General features: G+C 46.9%; 1 protein-coding gene across 1 annotated transcript in view; it reads left to right on the top strand.

The window, feature by feature from the left end:
* The first annotated feature begins 901 nt into the window (after positions 1 to 901).
* Positions 902 to 11,931, top strand: part of LOC120937760 — a 38,536-nt gene continuing 27,506 nt past the window's right edge. Inside the window, exon 1 of the mRNA XM_040351230.1 lies at positions 902 to 1,027. The gene's annotated coding sequence lies outside the window, so the exon portion shown is untranslated. The remainder of the gene's footprint in view (positions 1,028 to 11,931) is intronic.

Raw genomic sequence — 11,931 nt, 5'->3', positions numbered from 1 at the left:
TTACTTGGGGAGCCACAGCCCAGTCTAAATAATGTGTCCGGGTTTCAGGCAGACTGAAACCCGGACACAAGATCCCAAACCCGAACTGTCCAGGTGAATCCTGGACAGGTGGCAACCCTACGTAGGGAACCGGGTAGTGAAGCCGGAGCGCTTCACTTCCTGGTTCCCTCACTGAGGATGGCGGGGGGAGCAGCAGAGAGACGAGCGATCGCTCTTCCTCTGCTGTGGACGGCGCTGTACTCCAGGACAGGTAAGTGTCCTAATATTAAAAGTCAGCAGCTGCAGTATTTGTAGCTGCTGGCTTTTAATATTTTTTTTTACTGGCACATCCGCTTTAACTGTATGTTCCGGGCATCGGGGTACGCCATGCCACTGCCGCCCCTTGGTGCCCTGGCCTCGGTGGCCTTGTGGGAAATCAGGGCCTGCACGGAGGCGGATCATTACTGATCCGCCCCGTGTGAAAGGGCCCTTAGTCTGAAAGAGATTAAATTATGCCACATATGACTTTTTATAAATACAATAAATTATTCGGAGGTCAAATGTAGTTGGAAATGCTTTGATTGTTTTCATCAGGGTTGTATCAGGTGTGGGAAAGCGAACATTTTTTTTCAAACACTAGCATAATGAAAAGGGTGTCCAGGATTTCGGTAACAAAAAAGGGATTGTTCTGTTATAACATGATATATTAACTCAAAGCTTTTCTTCAATGTCATTTTTTTTTCTTTGTGCTTTTAGTGGAACATGCTATGTTACTAAACAGGTTTCCCTCTATTGCGTGCAAACCTCATAGCTGTGCTCTGCTATCCACGTTTTTTTGTTGTATAAGGTCCTTCATTGCGAGTTGCATAAGCCTCCCTATTCTTCATGTCCCAGCCAATCAGAAACTCAGAATATGAATCACATTGACAGCCTCCAAAAGGGGCAGCCCTGTTTGCTCTTGTGTAACTTTTGTTTTACCAAAAACCTGACATTACATGGTCAGTACACGGAAAGTACATCAAAGCACTGGAGCTGCGGACACATCACTGTGAGTATGGACTGCAATATAATATTTATTAGAGACTGAATAATTAGGAGAATGCCTGGAGGGCGTCTAATCTTAGCATGGGTGTGAGCAGACTGATCTACACAGAGGTTTTGAATTGTGTCTGTTTATTCAATCTGAAAGACACATAGCAGCAAGGCAGAAAACAGTTCCAGATATTTACTACTGATATTGTTGCTATATATTTTGCACATCAGCATGCTAGGAAATTATGTAATTTTAAGGTATCATTTCATTTTAGAAAGAGCATTGAATTTATATATGCAATTTTTAACCACTTCAGGCCCGGAAAGGATTTACCCCCTTTCTGACCAAGCCCCTTTTGCGATACGACACTGTGTCGCTTTAACTGACAATTGCGCGGTCGTACGATGTTGTACCCAAACAAAATTGACGTAATATTTTCCGCACAAATAGAGCTTTCTTTTGGTGGTATTTGATCACCTCTGTGGTTTTTATTTTTTGCGGTATAAACAAAAAAAGTGACAATTTAAAAAAAGAGGCTATATTTTTTAACTTTTTGCTAACATCCCGCAATTTTTTTTAAATATATATATATATATATATTGTATTCTACATATTTTTGGTAAAAAAAAACGCAATAAGCGTATATTGATTGGTTTGTGTAAAAGTTATTGCGTCTACAAAATAGGGGATAGATTTATGGCATTTTTATTATAATTTTTTTTTTTATTATTAGTAATAGCGTTGATCTGTGTTTTTTTTTCTTTTTTTGTGACATTGCGGCAGACAGACCGGACACTATTTTGGGACCATTGGCATTTATACAGTAATCAGTGCTATAAAAAAAGCACTGATTACTGTTTAAATGTCACTGGCAGGGAAGGGGTTAAACACTAGGGGGCGATCAAGGGGTTAAGTGTGTTCCTTTAGCATGTTCTACCTGCAAGGGGGGGTGAGCTCACTGGGAGCAGTAGATCCCTGTCATGTTGCTAGGCAGAACAGGGAAATGCCTTGTTTGCATTGGCATCTCCCTGTTCTGCCTCTCCATAGTCCGATCGCGGGCGGACATCGAGTTTGCGGGACCCGCAGGCACGCTCCAGCGTCGATAACGTACGGGTACATTGTTTTGCTCATCCATGCCACTTTGCCGACGTGTATCGGCGTGAGCCAGTCGGCAAGTAGTTAAATGATTATTGCTACAAAAATAACATGAAAATAGACCAATGGGTACATTGATAAAAAAAAAAATACCGATTTGCCTAGTAACCAGTACATTAATTCTGTGTGAATGGGGCAAAAAATGAAAGTTATGAGGCTATTTCCTGTGCTTGCCCAATGTTTTTCATTGATTAAAAATGGAAATAACAGCATGTGGCCACTAGATGGCACTATGTATCATTGGAATGTGCTATGACACTTGGCTGTAACCGGTGGTCAAATGTTTTAAAGCAGTAGTAAGCCCCTTGCAAATTTCTTTTAAATTATTAACTCCAAGGAAATATACTGTGTGCTCAGCTTCCTACCTGTTTGCTTTCAGTGTAATCATTTGATTTGTGTGCAATGACGTCACCGGCGCATGCGCTGTTTGCCCGTTTTTTTTTTTTTTTTTTTTTCGGCAAGCTCTTTGTGCCGTAAAGATTTTGTTTACATGCCAGGGCTGCGTCATTTGCTTAGCTCGGCATCAGCCCTGAAATTCTGCGATACTACTACCCTCTTCTCAAGTAAGACAGCAGCAGGATCGGTGTTACATCGGCTCCTATTCGCTAAAGAAGGTTGCCATGGTAAAAATGGAATGAAAACGAGGCTTGAATTCGGGAAGTACTGCTCAGGCACGGGATAGGATTATGGACACGAAGCCCAAGTGAGGGTGGAAATGCAATACTATTCAGACGCGGAAGACAGGAGTTAGAATGGCGGCGGCTGCAAAGAAGCAGGAGCTTGTCAAAAAACATTTATACTTATTTATAATTTAGGGTGCAATGGTGTGAGTTTACTATGGCTTTAAATCCATGAAAAACATTTAACCAGCACAGGAAAAAACAGAGTAACAATTGTTTCTGTCTTTTTTGCACAAATATACATACATTCTCACTGGGCGATTTGCTATGTGAATTTTTTTTATAGATACACTCCCTAGTGTTAAGCTCAGGTCTTAAAGGGTCACTAAAGGAAAAACATTTTTTTGCTGAAATGACTGTTTATTGGGTATAGAGACATAAAAGTTAACTGATTCCTTTTAAAAATTATTACAAATTCAATTTGATCTATCATATAATGTGCCTCTAGTTTCACTTTCGGTTTTAAAGGTACATACATGAAGTTCCGGGTGAGAGGTGAGTCGGGAAGACTCACAGAACAAAAACAAACAAATCCAGGGCAGTGTTTTTGTTTTTAAAATGAATCTGATTGGTTCTGAGGAGTTTTAGATACACAGTAATGACAGCTTAGACCACCGTGAAAATCTCCCAGTACCATGGTTATAAGGAAACAGGCAACCAGGAAGTGTGGAGATCACAGCAGAATAACAGCTACTTCAAAGCAAAAACTAACAATGAGGACATGAAACCAGTACTGCAGTAAGGTAAAGGAAGCTATTTAGCTAAAAAAAAAAATTCCTTTAGTGACCCTTTAAGATAGAATAAAGTCTTCACCCAGTGATGCACAAGAGAAAAAAAAATCCTTTGTTACAAAAGAGCGTACTGTTTTTATGTTGCACTAATGGATAAGGCTAATGGATAATGGTATGCTATCTTGAGGACCATGTGCTGCTAATTTACCTATTAAGGCTCCATGCACACTGAAGCTCGAGCATAAATGGCAGTTTTTGGGAGTTTGGGCATTTTTTTTTAACAGTCCATAAACTCCCCTTTATGTTATCCTATGTGTCCATGCACACATGGACGATTATCAGCAGTGGAGTATATGGGCTCCTAATACAGTATTAGGAAACCTCCATAGCATAGTGTTTAGGAGACAAAAAGACTCCACATAGTGCGATACTTTCCTGGCACCAACATGACAACATACATGGGGGGAAGGCTGACCGCAGGTCAGCCTGAATTTGTAGGAGGAGTCGGGCTGTATTTAAGCCGACCCTCTAGCCTCCATTTCCTGTCGACGTTTCTCTTGTGTCGCGTAATTTCCAATGCGACCGTCGGAGCCGCCATCAGGGGGGTACAGGCATTACACCCGGTTCTCTGCTCAAGGGGTGTGTCATGCCTAAAGCTGTGTAAGGGGCCCCAAAATTTGTGATGGCTGCCCTGGCGACTGTCAATGTAATTTTTGTGTTTCTTTGCAGCAAAATGTACGTACGGCTGCAGCTATGGTCACTTCTTCCTGTCTTGCGCGCAGGCACAGGTATCAGTCGGGGGGCGGACTGTCTTGTGGCCGCTGTGTTGGCATCCAGAGGGGGGTGGGCTGTTTTGGGTGTCCTTTCACGATGGGGAGGTTGGTGGCGGGGGCGAAGTGTGTCGCTCTGTATATGACCGGTTTTCCTTGTCCACAGGGGGATGGTGCAACCAGCGAATGCTTCCTTCACTGTAAACTGATATGGGTTATCTGGGGGGGGGGGGGCGTTTCTGTTCTGGGCCACGGTGGTGGCTTTTGGGGGGGCTGGAGGGCCTGCTCCGCATGGCATCTGAGGGGGGGAGGGGCTGTTGAGGCTCTTCTCTCGCTGGGGAGGTTGGAGTAAGGAGGTGTGTGTCATTCAGCTGAAGTTCTGGAGACTGTTGTGAATACCTTACTTAGGTATACAGGGGTGCAGTGCAGGCAGAGTGAGGACACTGGACAGGCTTAGTATGGGTTGGAGGTTTGTGGGGATTGTGTTGCTGGAGCCATGTTGGGTACAGTGTCCATGGCCACATAAGGTGGGTTGTCCTTCGGTTGCATGGGCCTCATTTCTTGGCATAGGTTGAGTCATGGGGCAGCACTGCTTACCACCTTGTTCCCGCCACGTTACTTGGAAGGAATCTGTCTGTCCAGAAGTCGGGACAGTTTACATTTTTAATTGGCCTGCTTCACCTCTGGTTACTCGGTCTCAGTAATTCATATGGTGAACATTTTCTTAGTCTTATATGACGCATGCTTCATTTTCCCCTAACATCGGGTTCATTGTCATTGCATACACAGTACATCATATCCTCACACTGTAGGTATTACGGCGACACTCCACTGCAGGTTTACCTACGACGTTGGGTACGAATGGATTGAGATGATCGTTTCTAATTGACTTGTGCGGTGACAAGTCTCCTTATCCCTTTCTCATACGGCTAACGTTACGATTTCATATGTCATGAGATCTCGCTACTCATATAACTTGTCTGACACGTCTTCTGGGGGGGGGGGGGGGGAGTAAAGAGATTTTTCCTTTCTTTTGGGGTACATTAGTTATAACTCGCTTGCTTATGACAGTGTTGTTCTCGGTTACATAGGTCATGTCACAGGCAGCAGATATCGAAGACTTTGCCTCCATCCCTCCTTCTCTGGCCAGGTGTTCTGAACAGGGTAGCACGCACTCTGGAAGAACCTGGACCATACCGAGACTCATGGCAGAACTATGACGCAGGGGTATTTTGTACCCGGCTTTGGCTCACAAAGTGGAACTATTAAGATTATTATTCCCCTGTACTTCAGACTCTAATGCTTAGCAGGTAACCCTACAGAATGTCGCCTTGTCCCTTTCACAGATTCACTCCACCCTGCGCTCACTAGCAACCTCCTGTCAGGAGTTGCACGCCAGACTTGAGGCTTTGGAGAGCCATCCAAGTCTGGCCCCGGTGGATCCTGCCTTTCCAGGGACATCAGTAGGTTTCAGGACCCCCCTTGGTACCAAGCCTCGGGCCTTTAGCTTTAGGTTAAAGCGCAGGTGCTTCCTCCATTATCGGAAAAGATAGCTCAGACGGCTAAGACGTTAATTTGGTGTCTCTTTTCATTGTCATCCGCGATGTAGCCAACAACAAGTTGTATGCTTGCGGTGATGTTTCCGGAGTTGTTGAGACCAGGGGCCACAGGCTCAACCATAAGCTTTCCATCCGAGAGTTTTTCCTGGCTTTGTTATTTAGGAAGATTATTTGCTCAGTGAGCCCCCAGAGGAGGGAGGAGCTAGATCTTTACCTCTATGTGGTAGTGGAGTTATGTCAAATTTATGGAGGGATCGGTTTTACAATTATCGTTCTTTTTCTGCCAAAGCCCCTGCCATTTTTTCTCAACACCAGGTGATGACAGTCTGGAAAAAATTAGACATACGCTGTTTTGCCGGCATTTTGCTGGGCTGAGGTTGCCAGTTTGTGTGACATGCCAGTTGTCCTCTCATACCATGTACTGGTGCCTGAATACTGAACTTTCAATTCTACCGGGTATGTCCAGAGCAAGCCTGTTCCAGAATAGAATTGCAGTCACTGTTAAGCATGCATAAGTTTGCTATGGGTATTCCCCAGGGTAGGTCGTACATTTCTCGTTTGTTGGCCTTGTTATCCTTAGGCCCTGACTCAAACTCTTATGTCAAGTTAGATTCTGCATCTCTATCTGACTTGTGTATGTGGGACGAGTTCCTTCAACACTGGAATGGGGTCGCCATGTTCATCCCTGCAGAGTCGGTTTTTTCTCCTCAAGGTTTTGAGTGATGCAGCAGCCATCAAAGGCTATGTGGCTATTTTTTACATTCACTGGCTATCTGGGCCATGGTCAGGCGAGATCTTCACTATTTCAGGGTTGCAGTGATATCTGCTTTATTTGAGATTTACCCCATAGTGTCTGCAGCGCAGGCGTGGGGTCACTTTTGGACTAGTGAAACAATGGTTTTCTCCACGGACAATCGGGCTACTTCAGAAATTGTTAAAGGCAGATCCAGGACTTGCTCATCATGTCTTCTGTACGTAGGCCGATTTGGCTGTCCCTTCAGTTCCAAATTCCACATACACTGTAGGTTCATCAGTGGTGTTGCATATATAGCAGCGGATGCTCTATCTTTTCAACTACCCAATATTTTACTGACATGTCCCAGACACAGGCGTCTGTGTCACACCGCCCCCACAGTTCTCCCTGGATTCCCATTGGACCGAAATCCCACTGGGCCGACGCAACAGTTTTGATCAAGTCATTTTCAGGAAGGCTTATGACATGGCCTGGAGTACTGTCTAGGTATCCTAGGAGTGATTGCCACAACAATCATTATCTACTTGCTTTCATTGCTTTCTGCCACTCACAGCTCAAGCTGTCCTACAGCACTATCAAGACATATCTGGCAGGTATCCAGAATTTTTTGTCCTTACGGAACCCTAGTAGGCCATCCATTTTGCAGCACATCCCATCAAGGCCATTCTCAAGGGGAATCAGAAGAGTAGCCCCCCTACCACAGTTAGCATATTTGTCTGATTTACTCTTCAAGTCTCCTTTCCGACTGCTACCCAGCTTGGTCCACAAGGCAGCCATGTATCTGGCTTTCTATGGTTTCCTCAGGCCAGGTGAGTTCACTTGTATGGGGACGAGATCCCGCATACTCTTGATCTACCAGTTAGTTAGGTATCCCGTTCATTTCCATTTGCTTCTGGTCGCTTGCAAGACGCAGCAGACAGGAGCCGGTACTGACGCTAGATTTTTCGAGACCAGCTATACCTGGTCCCTGTTCACGTAATCATGAAGTTAGGTGGGTGGAATTCAGAATGCTTCTCCATATATTTATCCCGGATCCACATGTGGAGATGTCACAGGCATTCAACACTTTTGGCTGAGTTATGCTGAATACGGTGACCTTCAATAAATCTGTTTGGCTAGCTCATCCTACTGTTTTTTAATTTTTGCCCCATTTAGGCATACTGACCACATGACTATGGCACCCCCCCAAGTCACTTCCTGTTTTTCCTTCGTACCTTTCCTAATACAGTCTACTAGAGACTCAGAGTACACGTGGGAAGGCCTGAATTTGTAAGAGGGGTCGAGCTGTATTTAAGCCCGCCCTCTAGCCTCCATTTCCTGTCGCCGTTTATCTCGTGTTCCACCCTCCCTTTCACTTTTCTTTCTATTTTCTTCTTTTACTTATACTTGGGTATGCCCCCTTTAGGCATACTGACCACGTGACTACGGCACACCCCAAATCACTTCCTGTTTTCCCTTTGTACCTTTCCTTATACGATCTACTAGAGACTCCAAATACAAGTGATAATTTCAGCATGCTGTCATGGGGTGGCAACAGGAATGGAAAATTATGGTAAGCATTTGATACAATTTTTCGTTTTCCTGGCGCCAACATTGAAGTATACTAAACTTATCACCTGTATGCTGCAATGGCTTGGCAACAGGAAAGGAAAATTACGGTATGTATTTGATACAATTTTATTTTTTATTTTGGATACAGTAAGGGAGAGTTCTAACCTCCTGTCAGTTTTTATTTTTTACGCCATCTGTGTCACATTTGGGAGATTTTCCATCACTTTCTGTCCTATAGCCAAAACAGGAAGTGAGAGGAAATTCCTGCAAATTAAGGGAATCCCCTGTGGCACCCCAGGTCACTAGAATTAGGGTTCCCCATTGGAAGATTTCCTCTCTTACTTTTTTGGGGACAACCCAAATTTGTGATTTTCTTTTACTTTCACGTTTAACGATAATGGTAAACAGAACAAATAGAGAGGGGAGGGTGAATCTTCCTAACAAGGACACAGGCGGCAATTAAAACCTGACAGGTGTTCTAAACCATCTCCACTCTGTCCAAAACGAAAAAAAAAAGTTTTGTCTTATATTCATACTTTAATACTTACCCGTCTTACTGCCCAAGCCACTAATCTTCACTCTGTTGCAGGGCTACAGTGGCTGAAGAAAATAATATTCTGCACCCATTACTTCTGGGAGTGTCAGATGCCTAGCCCCCCACCCGCAGACCCCGACAACCAACGGCCAGGGTTGTCGGGAAGAGGCCCTGTCCTTATCAACATGGGGACAGGGTGCTTTGGGGTGGGGGGGCCACAGGATGCCCCCCTGCCCCAGAGCACCCAACCCCCCCATGTTGAGGGCATGCGGCCTGGTACGGCTCAGGAGGGGGGGGGCGCTCGCTCGTCTCCACTCCTTTCCTGACCGGCCGGGCAGCGTGCTTGGATACGGGTCTGGTATGGATTGTGGGGGGACCCCCACGCAGTTTTTTCGGCGTAGGGGGGTCTCCTTGCAATCGTTACCAGACCTAAGGGCCTGGTATGCCCCTGGAGGGGAACCTATTCCGTTTTTTTATTTAAAATTTTGTGTGGAGTTCCCCCTCATGATTCATACCAAACGCCGCGGCTAGAATTGGCGGGAATCCAAGTCGGATCCCCGTCGCTTCTATGACGGCTTTTTCCCCATTGCGGCGAGCTGGCTCCCGCGATGGGGCTCGTAGGTGGTCAGTCTCCCCGAGAAAGGGAGCGAGATTGACACAATATCGCGGTCACCTACAGTACATGTTTTCTTCAGACTATTTGAGATTTGGTGTGTACAGTATGTACAGATGCATCTAAAAAAAAATTGAATATCATCAAAAAGTTAATTTTATTTCAGTAATTCAATTCAGAAGTGAAACTTTTTTTTGTAGAAAAAGGTGCACAAGCAACAGGGATAACCACAGCCTTGAGGGGATTATGAAGCAAAGCGCATTCAAGAATTTGGGGAAGATTCACAATATTTGGACTACGGCTGGTGTCAGTGCTTCAAGAGCCACCACAAATCAAAGTCCTAGAGTCTAGAAGAAGAGTGGAGAGGCACAGAATCCAAGTTGCATGACGTCCAATGTGAAGTTTCCACAGTCAGTGATGATTTGGGGAGCCATGTCAAATGCTGGTGTTAGTCCATTGTGTTTTATCAAGTCCAAAGTCAGCGCAGCCCTCTACCAGGAAATTCTAGAGCACTTCATGCTTGCTTCTGCTGACGAGCTTCATGGAGATGCTGATTTCATTTTGCAGCAGGACTTGGCACCTGCCCACACTACCAAAAGTACCAATGCTTGGTTTAATGATCATGGTATCACTGTGCTTGATTGGTCAGGAAACTAGCTTGACCTAAACCCCTGTGGGGCATTGCCAAGAGGGAGATGAGACCCCAGACCCAACAATGCAGATGAGCTGAAGGCCGCTATCAAAGCAACCTGTGCTTCCATAACACATTGCAAGTGCCACAGGATGATCGCCTCCATGCCACGCCGCATTAATGCAGTTATTCATGCAAAAGGAGCCCCGACCAAGTATTAAGGGCCAGATCCACAAAAACCTGACGTAACTTAAAAAATCCAATTTAAGTTACACTGGCTTAAAGTTTCTACCTAAGTGCCTGATCCACAAAGCACTTATCTAGAAATTTCAGGCTGTGTAACTAAAATTCCGCCGGCGCAAGGCGTTCCTATTCAAATGGGGCGAGTCCCATTTAAATGAGGCGCGCTCCCGCGCCGGCCGTACTGCGCATGCGCGTTGGCCGTACTGCGCATGCGCGAAGTTACGTTACGCCGAGTTTTGAGGATCGCGACGGCTTAAAGTTGCGTCGGGGAAAAAAAAAATGACAGCGGCATGCATTCCTGAGGGAGAACTCCATGCCAATTTTCAAAGAAAAAACCGGCATGGGTTCCCCCCCCAGGAGCATACCAGGTCCTTAGGTCTGGCATGGGTTGTAAGGAGACCCCCCCACGCCGAAAAATTGACGTAGGGGGTCCCCCTACAATCCATACCAGACCCGTATCCAAAGCACGGTACCCGGCCGGCCAGGAAGGGAGTGGGGACGAGCGAGCGCCCCCCCCCTCCTGAGCCGTGCCAGGCCGCGTGCCCTCAACATGGGGGGGTTGGGTGCTCTGGGGCAGGGGGGCGCACTGCGGGCCCCCCCACCCCAGAGCACCCTGTCCCCATGTTGATGAGGACAGGACCTCTTCCCGACAACCCTTGCCATTGGTTGTCGGGGTCTGCGGGCGGAGGCTTATCGGAATCTGGGAGTCCCCTTTAATAAGGGGGCCCCCAGATACCGGCCCCCCACCCTAAGTGAATGGATATGGGGTACATCGTACCCCTATCCATTCACCTGGAGGCAAAAAGTAAAAGTTAATAAACACACAACACAAGGCTTTTTAAAATAGTTTATTATTCTGCTCCGGACGCCCCCCCTGTCTTCGTTATTAGCTCAATTACCAGGGGGGGCTTCTTCTTCCGCTCTCCGGGGGTCTTCTTCCACTCTCCGGGGGTCTTCCGCTCTCCGGGGGGGCTTCTCCGGACTCCGGGGGGGCTTCTCCGGACTCCGGGGGGGCTTCTCCGGCCTCCGGGGGGCTTCTTCCATCTTCTCCCCTCTTCCGCTCTTGACTCGGCGAACCCCGGTTCTTCTGCAGCTCTCCGGTGCCTTCTTCTTCAGCGCTGGCTGCCTGCTATGTTTGTGTGTTAGCTCGATTTCAAACAGGCAGCCGGCGCGGTCTTCTGTGGCGTCAGGGTCTTCTGGTCTTCTGTTCTTCCGATGTTGCCTCGTCGCCTGTTGTCACTGTAATGATGGAAGCGCGCCTTGCATCCCATTTATATAGGCATCACCGTCCCATCATGCTCCGGTAGGTACCCACGTGGTGGGTGCACGTGGGTAGGCACCCACCACGTGGGTACCTACCGGAGCATGATGGGACGGTGATGCCTATATAAATGGGATGCAAGGCGCGCTTCCATCATTACAGCGACAACAGGCGACGAGACAACATCGGAAGAACAGAAGACCAGAAGACCCTGACGCCACAGAAGACCGCGCCGGCTGCCTGTTTGAAATCGAGCTAACACACAAACATAGCAGGCAGCCAGCGCTGAAGAAGAAGGCACCGGAGAGCTGCAGAAGAACCGGGGTTCGCCGAGTCAAGAGCGGAAGAGGGGAGAAGATGGAAGAAGCCCCCCGGAGTCCGGAGAAGCCCCCCCGGAGTCCGGAGAAGCCCCCCCGGAGTCCGGAGAAGCCCCCCC

This window comes from Rana temporaria, chromosome 4 (assembly GCF_905171775.1).
Source record: "Rana temporaria chromosome 4, aRanTem1.1, whole genome shotgun sequence".
In the NCBI taxonomy this organism is placed as follows: Eukaryota; Metazoa; Chordata; class Amphibia; order Anura; family Ranidae; genus Rana; species Rana temporaria.
This window is presented reverse-complemented; position numbering and strand designations above follow the sequence as displayed.